At 39.5% G+C, this 16,511-nt stretch overlaps 1 pseudogene; it reads right to left on the bottom strand.

The window, feature by feature from the left end:
* Nucleotides 1–7,605: 7,605 nt before the first annotated feature.
* LOC118708435 lies at nt 7,606–14,493 on the bottom strand (annotated as a pseudogene).
* Between the last annotated feature and the right edge of the window lie 2,018 nt (nt 14,494–16,511).

The following is a 16,511-nucleotide window of genomic DNA, read 5'->3' as shown; positions in this document are numbered from 1 at the left end:
CTCTGTAAAAAAATCAATAAAATATATTAAAAGAAAGAAAGAAAACATTATCCCAAGAAGTGAAGTGTGGAAAGGCCTATCCCATTTGGTGAATTGTTAATGGCCTGATGTACTTGGAATTAGGGAGTCAGGAAATGAGGCAAAGAAAAAAGTTTGAGACAAGGTAAAGAGGACAGTCCTTCAAGAACCCCAAATTCCATTTTCAGGGCCTTTGATTTTAGGACACATGGAGTTGCTGATTGTTTATTGGTGGACTTGTGACATGATCAGATTTGTGTTTGGAAAAGAGCATTCTGTAAAACGTTTGAAGAAGAATGAGTAGGAGGCAAGAAGCCTACTTAGGAAGGCAGGCCCGTGGGACGGGTACATTTGCAACTAACTAGAAGCAGATGTTGAGATCTCTGGTCCTTGGACTGCACTTTGAGTAACAGTAAGCTGTAGATTGTGATCAAATAACCAAGGATAACTGAAAAGGTGACTAAATGGAAAGGTAGAAGGGCAAGAAAATGAAATTTTATGCTAACGTAAAATGTGTCTTCTAAAGAAACATTAAAAAGGACAAAAGCCAAGGCTGGGGACTCTCAAAATTAGCTGAACAAATTTGGAATCACCTGAGACTCTTTGAACACTTCTAGTGACTGGGCCCCATCGCAAGAGATCCTGATGTAACTGGTCTTGGATCAGGAGGTGTATAAGCTTCCTGGTTGATTTTAACGTGCAGCCCAGGGTTGAGAACCGTGAGTTACTAGTTCTTAACAGGTATGAATTAGTGATAGCTGTTAATTTAATGTTTTGAAATAATTATTGAAATCATGTTTTCCCAACAAATTTCCCAATATAAATTGCTATCATTTTATTCTCTCAATCTTAGATAAGATCTTTATTTTATTTTTCTTCCTTCTCTTTGTTAATACAATCTGGGGTTTTGTATGTAAATTATAGTTACTACATTATTTTTTAAAATTAGAGCACCTTCATTTCAAGGATATTTTTGTCTTTCAATTTTAAAATCAGATGAACAGTTTTCAGGTTCTTACTTTTAATTTCTGTGTCATCAATATGCTTTTTACTATGGTTTTCTCAATTTTATGTTTTGCATCTAGAAAATATCTTTAAGACATTTGTTTTAAAGAAGGCTGATAGCCCTACCTGGTTTAGCTCAGTGGAGAAAGTGTTGGCCTGTGGACTGAAGGGTGCCGGGTTCAATTCTGGTCACATGTGCGAGTTGCAGGCTCGGTCCCCCCCCCCCCCCCCCCAGTAGGGAGTATGCAGGAGGCAGCCAATCAATGATTCTCTCTCATCATTGATGTTTCTATCTCTCTATCCCTCTACTTTCCTCTCAAAAATCAATAATATAAATATATTTAAAGGAGGCTGATATATTTTGTTGATGTTATGTGTCAAGTTGACTAAGTTATGATGCCAGGTTGTTTGATCAAATAGTAGTCTAGATTGCTGTGAAGGTATTTTTATTTATTTATTATTATTATTATTTTAAAATTTTTTTATTGATTTCAGAGAGCAAGGGAGAGGGAGAGAGATAGAAACATAATTGATGAGGGAGAATCATGGATCAGCCGCCTCCTGCATGCCTCCTAATGGGGATCGAACCTGAGAGCCAGGCATGTGCCCTTGATTGAAATTGAACCCTTCAGTCTGCAGGCCAACACTCTATCCACTGAACCAAACCAGCCAGGGCTGTGAAGGTATTTTTAAATGTGACTAATATTTTACAATCAGCAGATGTTAAGTAAAGCAGGTTACTCTCCATCACATGGGTGGGCCTCATCCAAATCAGTTGAAGGCCTTAAGAACAAAAACTGAGGTTTTCCCAAGAAGAAGGAATTCTGCCTCAAGACCACAGAAATCCTATCTGAGTTTCCAGCTTGCCAGCTTCCCTACAGATTTCAGACTTTCCTGCCCCATAACCTCATGGACCAATTCCTTAAAAGAAACCCTGAGTGATATACCTTCCATGTCCCAATAACATCTTTTCATAGCTATTAAATATGAACAACTTAGCTGCGTAAAAAATTTCTGGGCCACAACTTTCACCCTCTGTGAGCTCCTTTGGTGTTGGTGGGCAGTAAGAAGGCAGCCTGGCATTTGTTTTTTTGTGGGTAATCTGATATTTAGGCCTGGAAGCTTACAGAATTTTTTTCTCTGAGAGTTAAAAGTGTTTGCCAATAAGTCTTTAATCTGGGTTATTTTCCATTCATATTCCTTAGAGCTCAAGTGAGCCCTTTCCATCTTCAATACTTGGATCTGTCTTAGTTGAGGAAATTTTTTCCCATTAACATATTTCTTTGATTCTAAGTTGATGTCAATTGAAAGGGTATATCACTGACTAGTTGGAGGGGTGTGAAATCGCAGGCAAATTATAAAATATAAGATGCATCTTAATTTCAGAAAATTTGCAATAGGGGGAAAAGATAACTGAGGAAGAATGAACAACTGATTTTAGCTCTATCTGGTTTGGCCTTTCCTTTAGGATTTCCCTTGCTTGGCATTCCCTTCACCATCCTTTGTTTCCATTTTTTTCCTCTTCTGTTATTTTCACCTCACTGTCTCTTTTCTGTTTTCTAAGATTTTCACATTGTATCACTTAGTCATGTGTATCGTTAAGTAAGCTTTTACTACTTTCAAACATCATTTTAAGTTCAGCATTTGTAGACTTGTTTAATGAATTTAAATCCTTCTCAATCGTAAACATTTCCACTATTTCCTCCAGGTGTCTTTGCATAATTGTCTATCATCTCTTCATTATTTTTATTCCAATACTCAAAAGCCCCATCTTTATGCAGCTTAGAGAACACCACATAGTTTCCGGCATTTTCTTCAGGATACTGCCAGTGATCATTTTCAGAACTAGGCTTGTCCTCTGCCTCTTCTGGGTATGCTGCTCCTTTTACTCAGTTCTGCTCTACTTCTTTTCTCTATAGGCCTTTCTTTCCCGTTTTCCTGACTGCTTGATTCCATCTTTATTCACAGGCTATTTATTTATTTGCTAGTTCAGTCCTTTCTCAGAATCACAGCTGGGGCAAGATTGATATGTGGGCTCATGGTCAAATTCTCGGTTTTCAGTAGCTTTCTCTCCCACCCCCCGCAGGGCTCCCGCCCCCTCAGCTTCTCACCCTCCTACTTCCATCATCTGGTCTCTGGACCTCTGAAGCGATATCTACAAACAATTTACATGCCTCAGAATGCACTGCACTGGGGCACTTCCTCATTTTGTCAGAAGGGCTCCTACCAATGGACTCAAAGTGATTCCCCAGGAAGTGAAAAATGGCCCCAACAGCTGGCAGCGAGCAGCTAACAGCAAGGCTGAAGCAAAGTGTTCCCAAATGAACATAAACAACATTCAGAGAATATAAACAGAAATCAGGCAAGGCCACTCTGAGACCGTGCCTGAAGTAAGACAGAGACAAGGCTATACCACAACCACAGAAAGAAATATCTTTTTGTCTTTTTTTCCCTTGCTATTAGGATCATTGCTGTTTCTTTACCAGTGACAACTCTAACACTGTTTCACACCTACTAAATAAAAATCATCAACACGCCCAAGCATCAAATTGCCTGCACTTTTGGACGGGACTGGCTCCAGGCCTGCTCTCCTCCTCCTGAGATGCCCAATCCAAACGTGGCTCCCAACTTCCTTCGGCCTTCCTGAGAATCACTCAGTACAAATCCTAAAACTATAATAAGGCCTCTTCACAAGACGTCCCATGGATCCCACTGTGTGCTCTCTCCCTCGTATCACAGCTAAATAAACCTCCCTCTGTTTGACCACAGGTGTGTTCCCGGTGGTCTTTGGCTGGTGAGCTCCAACAGCCTGAAAGAGAGTCACTTCTTCAGTTGTTAAAAGCAAACTGCTGTGCGATTTTGAATATTTTGGGTTAATAAGGGCTAATTGCCAGTAATCAACCTCTCCGTCGTTTGGTGTGTTAGGAGAGTATGCCAAGGGTTCGCACATAGTATTCTCCTCTGAGATGTGGCTCACACATTGGTCATTGCAGAGCTCTGCCCTGTGTGCTGAGAAGTACTCTGCTGTCTGTGCAGCATCAGGATTGGGAGTGACTAAGAGCGAGGTGGCTCTGCTTTGGAGTCAGCTGGGCTGCCCCTTGGCTGGGGTGCCTCAGTGCTTCTTCTCCTCCTCCTCCCTCCGGTAGACTAGCCAGGCTTGTTCTCACGCCCTCTCTATTCTATTGGCCAAGCGAGTCACAAGACCAGCCCAGTATTCCAAATGGGCGGAGAAGACGTTACAGGCAAAAGCCCGGAACACAGGGCAGCCATTAATGGAGGTCATCAATGCTGTTGTTTGATCTCAAAGTCTCTTGTCTATAAAATAGAGAAAATAATACCTGCTTCAGAGTTTTGTGATGAGTTAATAGATACAAAATGTTAAGACTAGTGCCTGTAATGGGGGAATAAGGGCACAGATGTAACACCGTAACCAAAAAAGAAATAGTAATAATAAAAATAAAAAAAAGACTAGTACCTGGCACCCAGAGGCACTTTACAAATGTTTGATGGTTATTATTGTCTTGAATTGGTTGCAGTTTCCTATTAAGAGATTTCTTGCTTTATAATCATGTATTTCCTTGGTTTTATTTCATTATCTATCTATTTTTGTGGTTGATTGGTTAACCCAACAGTAGATAGTGATGCATATTTTCATCAATAATGTTTTGGCCAACTATTTTCCTTAGAGCTTAAGATAAATACACATTTGGACTCATATAAAATCATCCATTTTCTCATTGACAAAAACAAATGTATGTGTAATTTCCCTTGAATTTTCTTGCTCAGTGTCACTGTGTTAGATATGTGTAGTAGAATTATTGGATTAAGTGCCTAAAACATACTTCCTATATAATAAAACCCTAATATGCAAATTGACCAAACTAAAAAACAACCAGTCACTATGATGCACACTGACCACCAGGGGGCAGATGCTCAATGCAGGAGCTGCCCCCTGGAGGTCAGTGTGCTCCCACAAGGGGAGTGCTGCTCAGCCAGAAGCTGGGCTCATGGCTGGTGAAGGTAGCAGTAGTGGCAGGAGCCTCTCCCGCCTCCACTGTAGGCAGGCTGTAAGGAGCTAGGGGTACCAGACTGCAAGGGCCCAAGGCTGCGAGAGGGATGTCAGACATCCCCCAGACTGTGAGAAGGAGCAGGCCAGGCTGAGGGACACCCTCCCCCAAGTGCATGAATTTTGTGCACTGGGCCTCCAAAAGTTTTATAATGTAAAATCTGATGTAAGCATAAATGGCAACTCTGGATTTCTCCTTCCTCTCTATCGCTTCATGGAGTTCTCCTCTCCACTGGCAAGTGAAATTGGGAGGAATAGATTGTCCAAGGGGCCTGTGAAAGACACCCCTTAAAATTGAACATTGCAAAACCGATGTGAGTATACAATAGCTCTGGGCCTGTTAGTTGGTATAAATAAGTTTTGGTCAAAAAACGTGAAAGCCGCGCATTAAGAGCAACCTCAGATGTAATGCTCACTGTACCACACTTCCCAGGAGTTCATTTTACTTGCTGTTTTTCATAATGTGCCGCAAATGCTGCTAGCACAGACTTTCATACAGAGTGCAAGCCAGCAATCATACAGAGACCCAAACACCTTTGAGATCGTTTGTCTGTCACTGTGACTTGCTTGCATTTCACAGAGCTTTGTCAGCTCTGGCCTGCTTTTCTATACGCACTTCCTGTGATGCTTATCAGGGACGGCAGAGCTATCAACAGACACCAGACAGAACGCCATGGCCAAGGTCAGGCAGTAGTACGTTTTAGTACTCCAACTCAGACCCAGACTCTAACTCCAGGCCTGCACCATGCCCATTCATTCTATTCTATCTTTTTTTTTTAAACTGAGAAAAGGAAGAAAAAGAAAAACAAGTAGAGCACCGACATCAACAGCAGACTATTTTTAAAGATAAAAACCACTATTTGAGGACTGTTGAGATGCAAATATTAAACCTCTTAAAACAAGCCACTTAGAATGACTATGTGGGAAGTAAAAATAAATAAATAAATAAATAAATAAATTTTAAATTGGGTTTCAAATAGAGTGTTTTTCTCCATCCTTATATAACTGCAAAAATGACTGGACACTTTGGACATTTTTTCAATCTTTCTCAAATGAAATCACCTTTGGTAGAGAACCAAGCATGGAAATTTTCAGCGCCAAAGAATGACTCTGTAAAAATCATGGAGCGATTTAGAAAAAGTGATGAGAAGAAAATATGCATGTAGCCAGAGGTAGCAGCACTGGTTGGTCTGATGTGGTTGGGGAAAGGGCTGTTTTAAACCAATACACTTCTATATTATGAAGTATAGTGCATTATTGTTTTGTCTGAAAATTCATCAACATTTTATTGTTAACTTTTAAATAATGCAGTGCAAGTATTTTTAGGAGAATAGTTCAATTAATTTGAGAACCAACCACAATTTCATATTTAATATTTTTGTCATACAATGGAAAATAAATATGAGTGGTAGAATTCCAGAGATCTGGCATTAAGAAATATTTTTAATATATCTGATAGAAATATTTAGGTCTACTTTATATTTCTTAAAACAATTAGCCAAGTTCTAAAAATTGAGTTTCATTTTATTGAGGTCAAAAGAATTTTTTTTTTTTTTTTTTTATAGAGATGTTAAATACAAGGGGATTTGGGGGAGAACTGGCATCTTTACAACATTATCCTCTCAGTCCCACATTACATAGCCGTTCATTTATTAAATGCTTCTTTTTTATCCCTTGGTAGTTTTCAGTATTTATATGTATAGTTGGACATATTTACTCTGGATTATTTAGCATTCTGCTTCTTGTTAAAACGAAATGTTTTTATTATGTTTTCTTTGATGTTTAAGTAACATATGTGTGTACTTTTAGAAGAATATAAGAAAACTTGGGCAGTGGAGGGAAAAGGGGAAACAAGAGGACATCTGCAATACTCTCAATAATAAAGATTTTTAAAATAAAGATACTTTTACAACATAGGCTATTTTATTTTTATTTTTTAATGTTATGAATGAATACACCTTAGATAAACTTCTGCTATCTATTTACTCCTGGGCAAACAAATAAGAGCAAAAAGCCATTAATATAAACCTCTTTGAATTTTAATCACTGTCCTTCAAATAGCTTGAGTTCTGAGAACACAAACTAAACTTGGGTGCATCTGTAAAAAAATAAGACTACTTACGTGTCTTATTAGGATCTTCTAATGGAATGTCTTGAAACCGGTCAAAATTCACTGCAAATATAAATCAGAAAAAATAAAACAAACTGTTGAATAACATGTTATAATGACCTGGGAAAATCTGATTATCAACTACTGACCATTAGCACATGCAACAGATTGAGAAATTAAATCCTCTGCTATATACTTTTAAGTGTTTTGTCAGTGTTGAGAAAATTCTAAACATTTCTATCAGTGGCATTAATCTCTCCACATACGTGTTCAATTTTATTTAAAACAAGAAAACAGGTCTTTCTCTCCAGATTTTCATGTTTATCAGTGCAACGTAAAATGAAGCAACTCAGTAGAAATGATTTATTACAATATTATTTTAGAAAGGTTCATTCCTCCAAATGAACTAGAAAATGCCCAAATCATGAGAATGACCAACCTCAATGGCCTCCTCTCCATCCAGCTCTGTGTCTCCATGTGCTTCCTGGGATTCATCAAGAGGGGCCAAGGTGTCATTTGCAAGCGTTTCTCATAATGTATCATCATCTTAAATTTAGACTTTTAACAGCTTATTTCAACTTTTCCCCCAAAGGCTATGTTCTCTTCCTACCAGTTTTTTAATTTTCATATTTCTTTCAATTTTCAATGTTAAAAATGGCCTTTCTTAATTTGTTCCTCACTCATACCAGGAGTGCTTTTCGGGAGATTCAGGAGAATTCACCTGTTGTTCTTCTTCCACTGCCATTCTGGAGAGCTGAGAGAAATGAGATCTGCAAAGCCATTATGTGGGATCTGGCCCTGCCAGAGGCGTGCTCTTGCTGCCATTCATTATAAAAAGGCCACCGGTTGTTCAACTTCAGCAGTTTCCATCAGAAGTTGCCTTTTTGTTCCCGATTAAACTCACTACTCGGACTATCAGATCTTCCTTTGACTCCTACAACCTGAAAGTAATTTCATCAGCCACTTTCTCCTGAGAATCCTCCTCTGGGATCTCACAGCAACCTTCATAGTTCTTTTCTAATCTGTCCCCTAGTCTGTCTTTGCCAGGTTCTTTCCATGTGAGATGACCTTGTCCATTTTCCTCTTCCTTTGAGCCTGTGTTTTTTGTTTTTTTGTTTGTTTTATTGTTTGTTTTGCCATTTTACATATATTCATCTAGCTCTTTATCTAATTCTTTTGTATGTTCTTAAGACACCCACTTAAATTTCTGAGCAAATAATTGTAGGTCTCTGATTGTCTGTTTTTGTCAATAGTGCCTTCCATTTCCAGGATACCAAGTTCAGTGGCCACTGCATCTTGATTCTGCTCCTGAAGCACAGCACCCAGGTGTTGTGATCTTGCCTCCAGAGACAGGTGACAGGTGGTTTCTGGCTTCTCTGGCCAAACTGAAAAGGCTCTGGTTTGGGTAAGGGGTTAAAATATTTTTGTTACCTGTGTTTCCAGAGAGTCATCATCATTTGAATTAAAAAAAACACAAAAAAAAAACACACGAAACAAAACAAAAAAAAACCTCTCTTCACTTGACCCATACCTTTAACAGGCATAGAATGTGATACCTGTGCTCAGGCTGCTCCCCACCTAGTGCTTTCAGCACCTGCAGCAGCCTGTGGCTGGGTACCACCATCACTTGGGAATCCAAGTCCGAACGCTGTCCATCTTCCACATAGTCTGCCTCCTGCCTCCTGCATCATGTTTCTGCAGGCAGCAAGTTGGGCTGGACAATTTTAAATATTTTGAAATATAATGTTTTGTTTCTCCCATTCCAGTTGTTATAGTTTTAATTTATGTTTCTTGAGTTAATTCATGGGCTAAGACTTCCAGTACAATATTGAATACCAGGGAAGAGATATGACATTCTTGTTTTGCCATTTTATAAATGCTTTTTTTTTTTTTTTTTATCAGGTTAGGCAAGTGCCTAGTTTGCTTAGCGTTTTTAATAACGAATAGATTTGTAATTTTATCAAATGCTTTTCTTGCATCTATTGAGATGATCACATGGTGTTTATCCTTTAATTTGCTAAGGGATTTTCTAATGTTAAATCTTCTTGTATTCTTGGGGTAACACCAAGTTGGTCATAATATTGCCTTGAATTTGGCTTGACGAGTTTTTGTTTAGGATTTTGCAAATAAGTTCATGGGTGAAATTAGTCAATAATGTTCCTTTTTAACCGTGTTTGCCTGGTTTTGGTGTCATAGTTATATGCACATCATAAAATTAATTTGGAAGTGTTCCCTATTTTTATATTATCTGAAAGAGTTTGGAAGAAGATTGGAACTATCTATTACTTGAATGCTTACTAAAACTCAACTTTAAAAGCATCAGAGTCTGGTATATTCTTTGTTTGTTTGTTTGTTAATTCTCATCCAAAGATATTTCCCCCCCCCCTTTTTTTTTAAGAGGGTGGAAGAGAGAGGGAAAGAGAGAAACATCAATGTGAGAGAAACATATTGATTAGTTGCCTCCTGCACACGCCCCTTGGTTGGAGTCTGCAACCAAGGTTCGTGCCCTTGACCAGAATCGAACCCAGGACCCTTTGGTCTGCAGGCTGATGTCCTAGCCACAGAGTACAAACCAGCTAGGGCAGAGTATAGTATATTCTTGAAGGAAAATTTTAAACTGCTAATTTGGTTTTTTCAAGAGTTAGTTATAGAATACTGATGCTTTCTATTTCCTCTATGGTCCATTTTATTAAGTGGTATTTTAAAAGGAATTTATCTGTTTCATATCTGTTTTTAAATTTATTATTTAAAGAATTACTCCTAACAAACTGTTTCTATATTTAAAATTTTTCCTATATCTGTAGTTTTCCCTTTTATTTCTATTATTTAATTTGTTCTTTGCCACAAGTTTGACTATTAATATTTTTAAAGAACCAACTTTTAGTTTTGTTAATGCTCTCTCTTGTAAATTTTCTAGATAATGAAATTCTATTTTTATACTGATTGTTTCCTTCCTTCTGCTTCTTTGGATTTATTTTGCTGTTCTTTCTAATTCTTACATTGCATGCTAAGTTAATGAAGTTCTACAATAGCTTTTCTCACTGTCTAATATAAGCATTTAAAATATTGACTTTCATTAAGTTGTAACTACAAATTTTAATGTGTGATTTTTTTGTTTGTTTTAGTTTAATTTTTAAAAAATCTTTTCTAATTACCGTTATGGTTTCTTCTTTGTTCTATACATTGTTTGCATATTTCATTTAGAGACACTTAAAACTATGTAAACACCAGAGGATGAAAGGGGAGGCACACACTGAGTTCTAAACACAGAACCGGATGCTTTGTCAGGACAACAGACCCAGGGCTTGATACCCAGTGAGTGAGACCAAGGGACATAGTGACGCCGAGAGGGAGGAAGGGCAGAAACAGAAAATTGATGTCTAAAATACGATGATTAAGTTTTATGCCAATCCTGTCCCCTTACTTATAAAGAAAAATAATAATAACAACTGCCAAGTGTTTTTCATATGTATCCTTTAGCTACTTTATTGTTCCTGAGTAGTGGGAATCCTTACTCTCTTTTTACAGGTGAGGAAAAACCATGCTTTAAAACATCATGTGATTATTACTGTGTAGTAAAAAAAATGTAACACTGATCGGAGAGACGTTCAGACGTTCAGACTTGGCTCTACACTAGAGCAAAAATAGTTTTTTCACCAAATGGGGGTAGAACAACTTGGCATCTACATGCAGGAAAAATAAATAACTAAATCTAGACACAGACCTTACACCCTTCACAAAATAAACTCAAAATGATCACAGACCTAACTGTAAAATGCAAAATTATAAAATTCCTAGAAAATAACAAAGGATAAAAATCTAGATGATTTTGGCAAGAATGTTTTCAAGGCACTGTCCATGAAAGAAACAACTGATAAGCTGGTTTTCATTAAAATTAAATTTTTGTGCTCTGCAAAGCATACTGTCATGAGAATGAGGAGATAAGCCACAGGCTTAAGAGGAAATATTTGCAAATGACATATCTGATAAAGTACTGTTACCCAAAATATACAAAGAACTTTTAAAACTCAACAATTTAAAAACAAACAGCTCAAAAAAAAAAAAAAAAGGCCAACATTAGCAGGCATCTCACCAAAGAAGATATACAGATGGCAAATAAGCATATGAAACGATGCTCCACATTATATGCCATCAGGGAAATGCAAGTACAAACAACCATGAGGTATCACTGTACACGTAAGAGAATGGCCAAAGTCTACAGCTCCAGCACCCAGCGCCAGGGCGGCGCTGAAGCAGCAGGCGCTCTCGGTCACGCTGGAGGGGACTCAGGATCGTACAGCCGCATTGGAGGATAGTTTGGCAGTTTCTTACACAACAAAACGTTCTTCCCATAGGATCCAGCAGTCATGCTCCTTGGTGTTTACCCAGAAAAGATGAAAAATTAAGCCCACACCAAAAAACTGCACGCAGATGTGAATACAGCTTTATTCATAACCGTCTGAACTTGGCAGCAACTGAGATGCCCTTCAGTGGGTGAATGGATGAACTGCGGCACATCCAGACAAGGGAATATTATTGGAGCTGAAAAGAAATGAGCGATCAAGCCATGAAAAGACATGGGAGGAACTTAAATGTTTATTACTGAGTGACAGGAGCTTATCTGAAAAGGCCATGTACTGTCTGGTTACAATGGATGTTCTGGGAAAAACAGAACTATGGAGACAGTAAAAAGATCAGTGGTTGCCAGCAATTATAGAGAAGGATAAATAAGCAGAACATGGAGAATTGTTAAGGCAGTAAAACTACTTTAGGACACCATAATGATGGATACGTGTGATGACACATTTGTCAAAACCATAGAATGTACAACACCAAGAGTGGAACTTAAGGTAAACTAAGGACCCTGAGTGACAATAATGTGTCACTGTATGTTCATCATTAATGTAGGAAATATACAAGCACTTATCTGGTACAGGATTTTGATAGTTGGGGAGACTGTATGTGGGGGCAGAAGTTATATGAGAAATATCTGTATCTTCCACTCAGTTGTGCTGTGCTGTGAACCTAAAACAGCTCTAAAAAATAAAGTCTATTAAAAACAGCTCTAAAAAATAAAGTCACACACACACACACACACACACACACACACACGACAGCCCTCCTTTTAAGATCTGTCTCTCCGAGGCCTGTCCCTCCTGAGACCCCAAAAGAGGCAACCTTTAAACTTAAATGAAGTCAAGAGTCTCTCTGGATGGATCTCCCCAAACAACACCCAAAAGCCTTTCTTGGCCTCTTTTATGGTCCTGAAAACCTTGCATGTGAGCTTCCGCACGCTACACAACATCTGACGGGATGCAAGGGTCCCAGGAAGGGAGCCTCAGGGTCATGAGATTGTCAGTCTCTTCTGAGAGCACGAAGGAGGGAGAGACACAGATCTGAAAGGGGGCCTCAGACCCAGGATTCACTACACTCAGCACGGAAAACCTTTGACTCGCCAAGGCTGATTCTCTAGGACTCAGCTTGCCACTGTTCTCAGATACGGCCCTGATCTCCAGGGCTCAGATCTGCACATTTATATTGGCTTTCTGTGGAAACGCTGCATTCTTATGGGGCGGTTGTAGGCAGCACGCCAGCCTGTGCAGGGTCAAGTTTGGAAAATGCAGTGTTTTTGTGATTTTTAAAGCCAACCTCCATAAGGGCTGTCTACTCTGCTCACGTGAATCTAGTTCCAATCAGGAATCCTCCCCACCCAACTCCTTCGCACTGTGAGGCTGCGGGCTGTCATTCGCAGTGAGAAGGCTGGGAAAAGTTACGAAAGTTACTGGCGGGCAGAAAGGGTCATTGGTGAGGGAGAAAAGGACAAATAAGAGAGGAAATGGGTCTTTCTTGCTGTAAATCCCATTGGAAGGGATTTGAGGACCAAATCCAGAACCCCATGGAGCTCATTCCTTGTGCACAGTGGTGGGACCAGCTGCCACCCCCAGTATTCCACTTGAGTTGGCCCGCAGACTTGTTTGTTCTGGCTCAGAATCTCCAGTCCATTTTGCCAGCCGCCCCCAAATCTGAACTGGCAGAGTGTGGGCACGAGTTCTATCTTTGGAAGTTCTTCCCCTCTCTCTCTCTCTCACCGCTAAAAATAAACCATCCCAGCTATCCAATGTGTTTGCAACAGACCCTCCCAGTGACCCCACTCCTACAACCAAGGAATATATAGATGAACTATTGAGTGGGACATGGCTCTCCGGCCACTGACTCATTCTCTCCCTCAATTCACTGCTCTCTGTTCAAGACTTCTTGGAGACATTTGATTTCAGGGAAAAGTTATGAGGTTATTAAGCCATGTGCGGTGTGAAATGACAAAGATGGCCCGTAGTTGCCACCTAGAATTTGGGGTTCAAAAATATGAGTAACTGGGGAGGAATAAAAGCCAGAATTAGAGGGGGAAAGCAGGGCAGTCTTTTCCCTACAAACGGGGGACCGGGGCCATTGTAAAAGGAACAGAAATAAAGAAAATCAATTCACTGTGACCTTGACTCATGCTCATGAGTGATGACTTCTTCCTGTGGTCAACTGTCCTAAGAATTACTGGAGTGGATGTGATTCATTTCTGCAAACTTGTCTAACCTGAGGTTTTAATTTTAGACCAGGGATCCAAGTTAAATATTTCATGTGAACAGACCAAAAATAGAAGATGAAGAAAAATGAAGAAAAAAAAGAAAAAAAGAAAACCCTTTATTAGACAAATTACAATGCATATTCAACCAACATTCATGGGATGCCAAAGATAAACCATGCTCCAGAGAGTGCCACATCCACCAATAGCCCCCACCCACCATGCCATTCAAACTCATGCCATCTTGGGTTCCTTATGCTCTGCAAGGAGACTACTGGTTCACTTACTAGTATACATACAACGTTGTCCAGAATGGGATTACCTTTCGTAAAAGGCCTTTTGGCCTAATTCCAAAGGAAGGAATTTCTCGGGGTGATATAGCCCAGGTGGGCTGGGTAGGGAGAGATAACCTGCATGTGCTTATCTGTAAGTCCTACCTGTAAAGTGCTGTGGAGCCTGTTTTAGCCCATCTCTCTGGGAGAGCTTGCTCAAGATCCTATCTTCTATGATGTGATAGTATTCTCCTCTGTTGTCCTGCCCACTTCCCACAAGGAGGTAGTTGGGCTCTTGGGTTCTAAACCATCGTCTTTCCTCCTGCTACTCCTGACTCCAAGAGCAACTCACAGTGTGGTTTGGGAAGCTCTGGCACCCCATGGGGTAAGGATGGACTCACCTTTGCCTTTCTCCAAACCTTCTGTTTCCATGCTCACACTGGGGCATCCCTGGAGGAATGACAACTCCCCATAGTCTCTCCATAATAGGGAGAGAATGAGACCTGGAGTCTGGCCTGCCAGAGCCTCCTCACAGTTCCAGAGGCTCTAGTCCTAACTGCTAGGACTTGATGAACAAGCTTTATTTTATTTCTTTTTCTTTTCTAAAATTCTATGTTGTAACCTTAGGACTTGATGCTAAGTCCAGCCTAATTTGATCTTGCTGAGCTTTCAGTTGGGGGCATTGTGATGGGCCATAGCCTCCAGGGGAGAGCAACCCCTCACTTCTCCTTGCCAGCCCAGGGACAAGAAAGCCCTAATGCGGGGAAGTGCCATTTCCACCCTGGTACCAGGTTACTTCCTGACCCTAAAAGGCTCCATTGGAAGCAGCTCCTGCTCAGCCCCCAGAGCAAAATGCAGCAAGGTTCCTGCAAACTGAATAATGTTATGGGCCAGACAGGTTTCTCAGCGACTATTTTTACTCACTCACTCACTTGGGGTTTTAGACAAATTTCAAGGTCAAGCCAATTTTTTTGTAGCCTATAAAACCCACTGAAATTCAGGTCCTACTTATAGTGTGAGCTCAAGCCTATAAAGCACAATTGTTTATTAAACCCAAATGAATGTCCCCACACCTGAGGGAGGCCAGTGAGCAGGAAATACAAAAGGCAGAGATAGTTTGGTTGAAAGTCAATTGGAGGTTCTATTACATTCATTCAACAAATAAGAAACGCAAGAATTATCTCTGAGCCCTTAATATTTGCAATTCTCCACATCTATTCTCTGACTCCACTCTACTGATTTAACTTCCTAAAATTCATCCTAATAAGTAGTACATGGAGGTGTTTAAACATTTATCGGATTTTCAAATATAGCACAGTTAAATCATAAACAAAAAAACAAACAAAACAAAAACTCATATCCCCAACCAGAAAAAGTACAAAATAACATTTTCAAGATGATATTAGGTTATTTCTTTTTAAATGTAAAGAAGAGATCAAACCTACAAAAAGCAACATTCAAAGTTGCATCCTAAATACAAAAAAAAGGTCACACAATTACAAAGAAGATAATAAAATCAGACCAAAGTTATTCATAAATATGATGCTCAAAAAGGGAGTAAAATGAGGCTTTACTGTGTCATCTTGGGTAACACTTGGTTTATAATGCAAGAGGTGTATTTCTCTCACCTGTGTGTATGCCACCAGTTGACATTTGTTTTTATGTTGGGATCAAAGTAACCGGGCACACACAGAGCATAAATATGCTCCAGTGTTTTTTAAAAATATGTTTTTATTGATTTCAGAGAGCTGAAGGGAAAAGTAGAGAGAATTCTCTATTGGCTGGCTTCTTAGCACACATCCTATGCATGAGCCCTGACCAGGACCTCCTGGTTCATGGTTGATGCTCACTACTAAGCAACACTGGCCAAGCTAAATCTACTTCTTGAAAGCACATTAAATAATATTTCACTTATTTTATCCTTGAAAACACAGGCGATGAGATAAGAGATTTTCCATATAGTAAATGATTATTTTGCAAGCCACGATATCAACTAGAATCAATCAACTGAGTAGCAAGACAAGGCATGGCCACACAAAGAATGGCCTTGAATGGTTGGCCTGACTGAATGGTGAGTTAGGACCTCCTTGTATGAACTCCCATGAGTCCCAGGCATATCTCTATCATTGCGCTAATCACACGAAATTAGAATTCTGTGTGTCTGTTCCTTTATTAGAAGTTGAGCTTTTAGAGGTTGGTTCATTGCATGCCACATAGTAGGTGCTCAATAATAATTGCTGAATGAATGAACAAGAGCATCAATCAATCAGGGCACAGGGAATTAAAAGCAATATTTGCTTATTTCCTCAGAAGCTGAAAACTGGAGGCATTTTTCACACTTCCCTAGGTAACATGTCTCATGTCATGTCCTATCTCCCAAAGAGAATTTAAATTACAACACGTTGCAGGAAAGCTGTTGATCAAAGTGAGCAGCCTCTTGTCTGGACACAAATAATTCACAAGAAA

This window comes from Pipistrellus kuhlii, unplaced genomic scaffold (assembly GCF_014108245.1).
Source record: "Pipistrellus kuhlii isolate mPipKuh1 unplaced genomic scaffold, mPipKuh1.p scaffold_m20_p_6, whole genome shotgun sequence".
NCBI classification, from domain to species: Eukaryota; Metazoa; Chordata; class Mammalia; order Chiroptera; family Vespertilionidae; genus Pipistrellus; species Pipistrellus kuhlii.
Note: the sequence above shows the minus strand (reverse complement) of the source record. Positions and strands in the feature narration are given on the sequence as shown.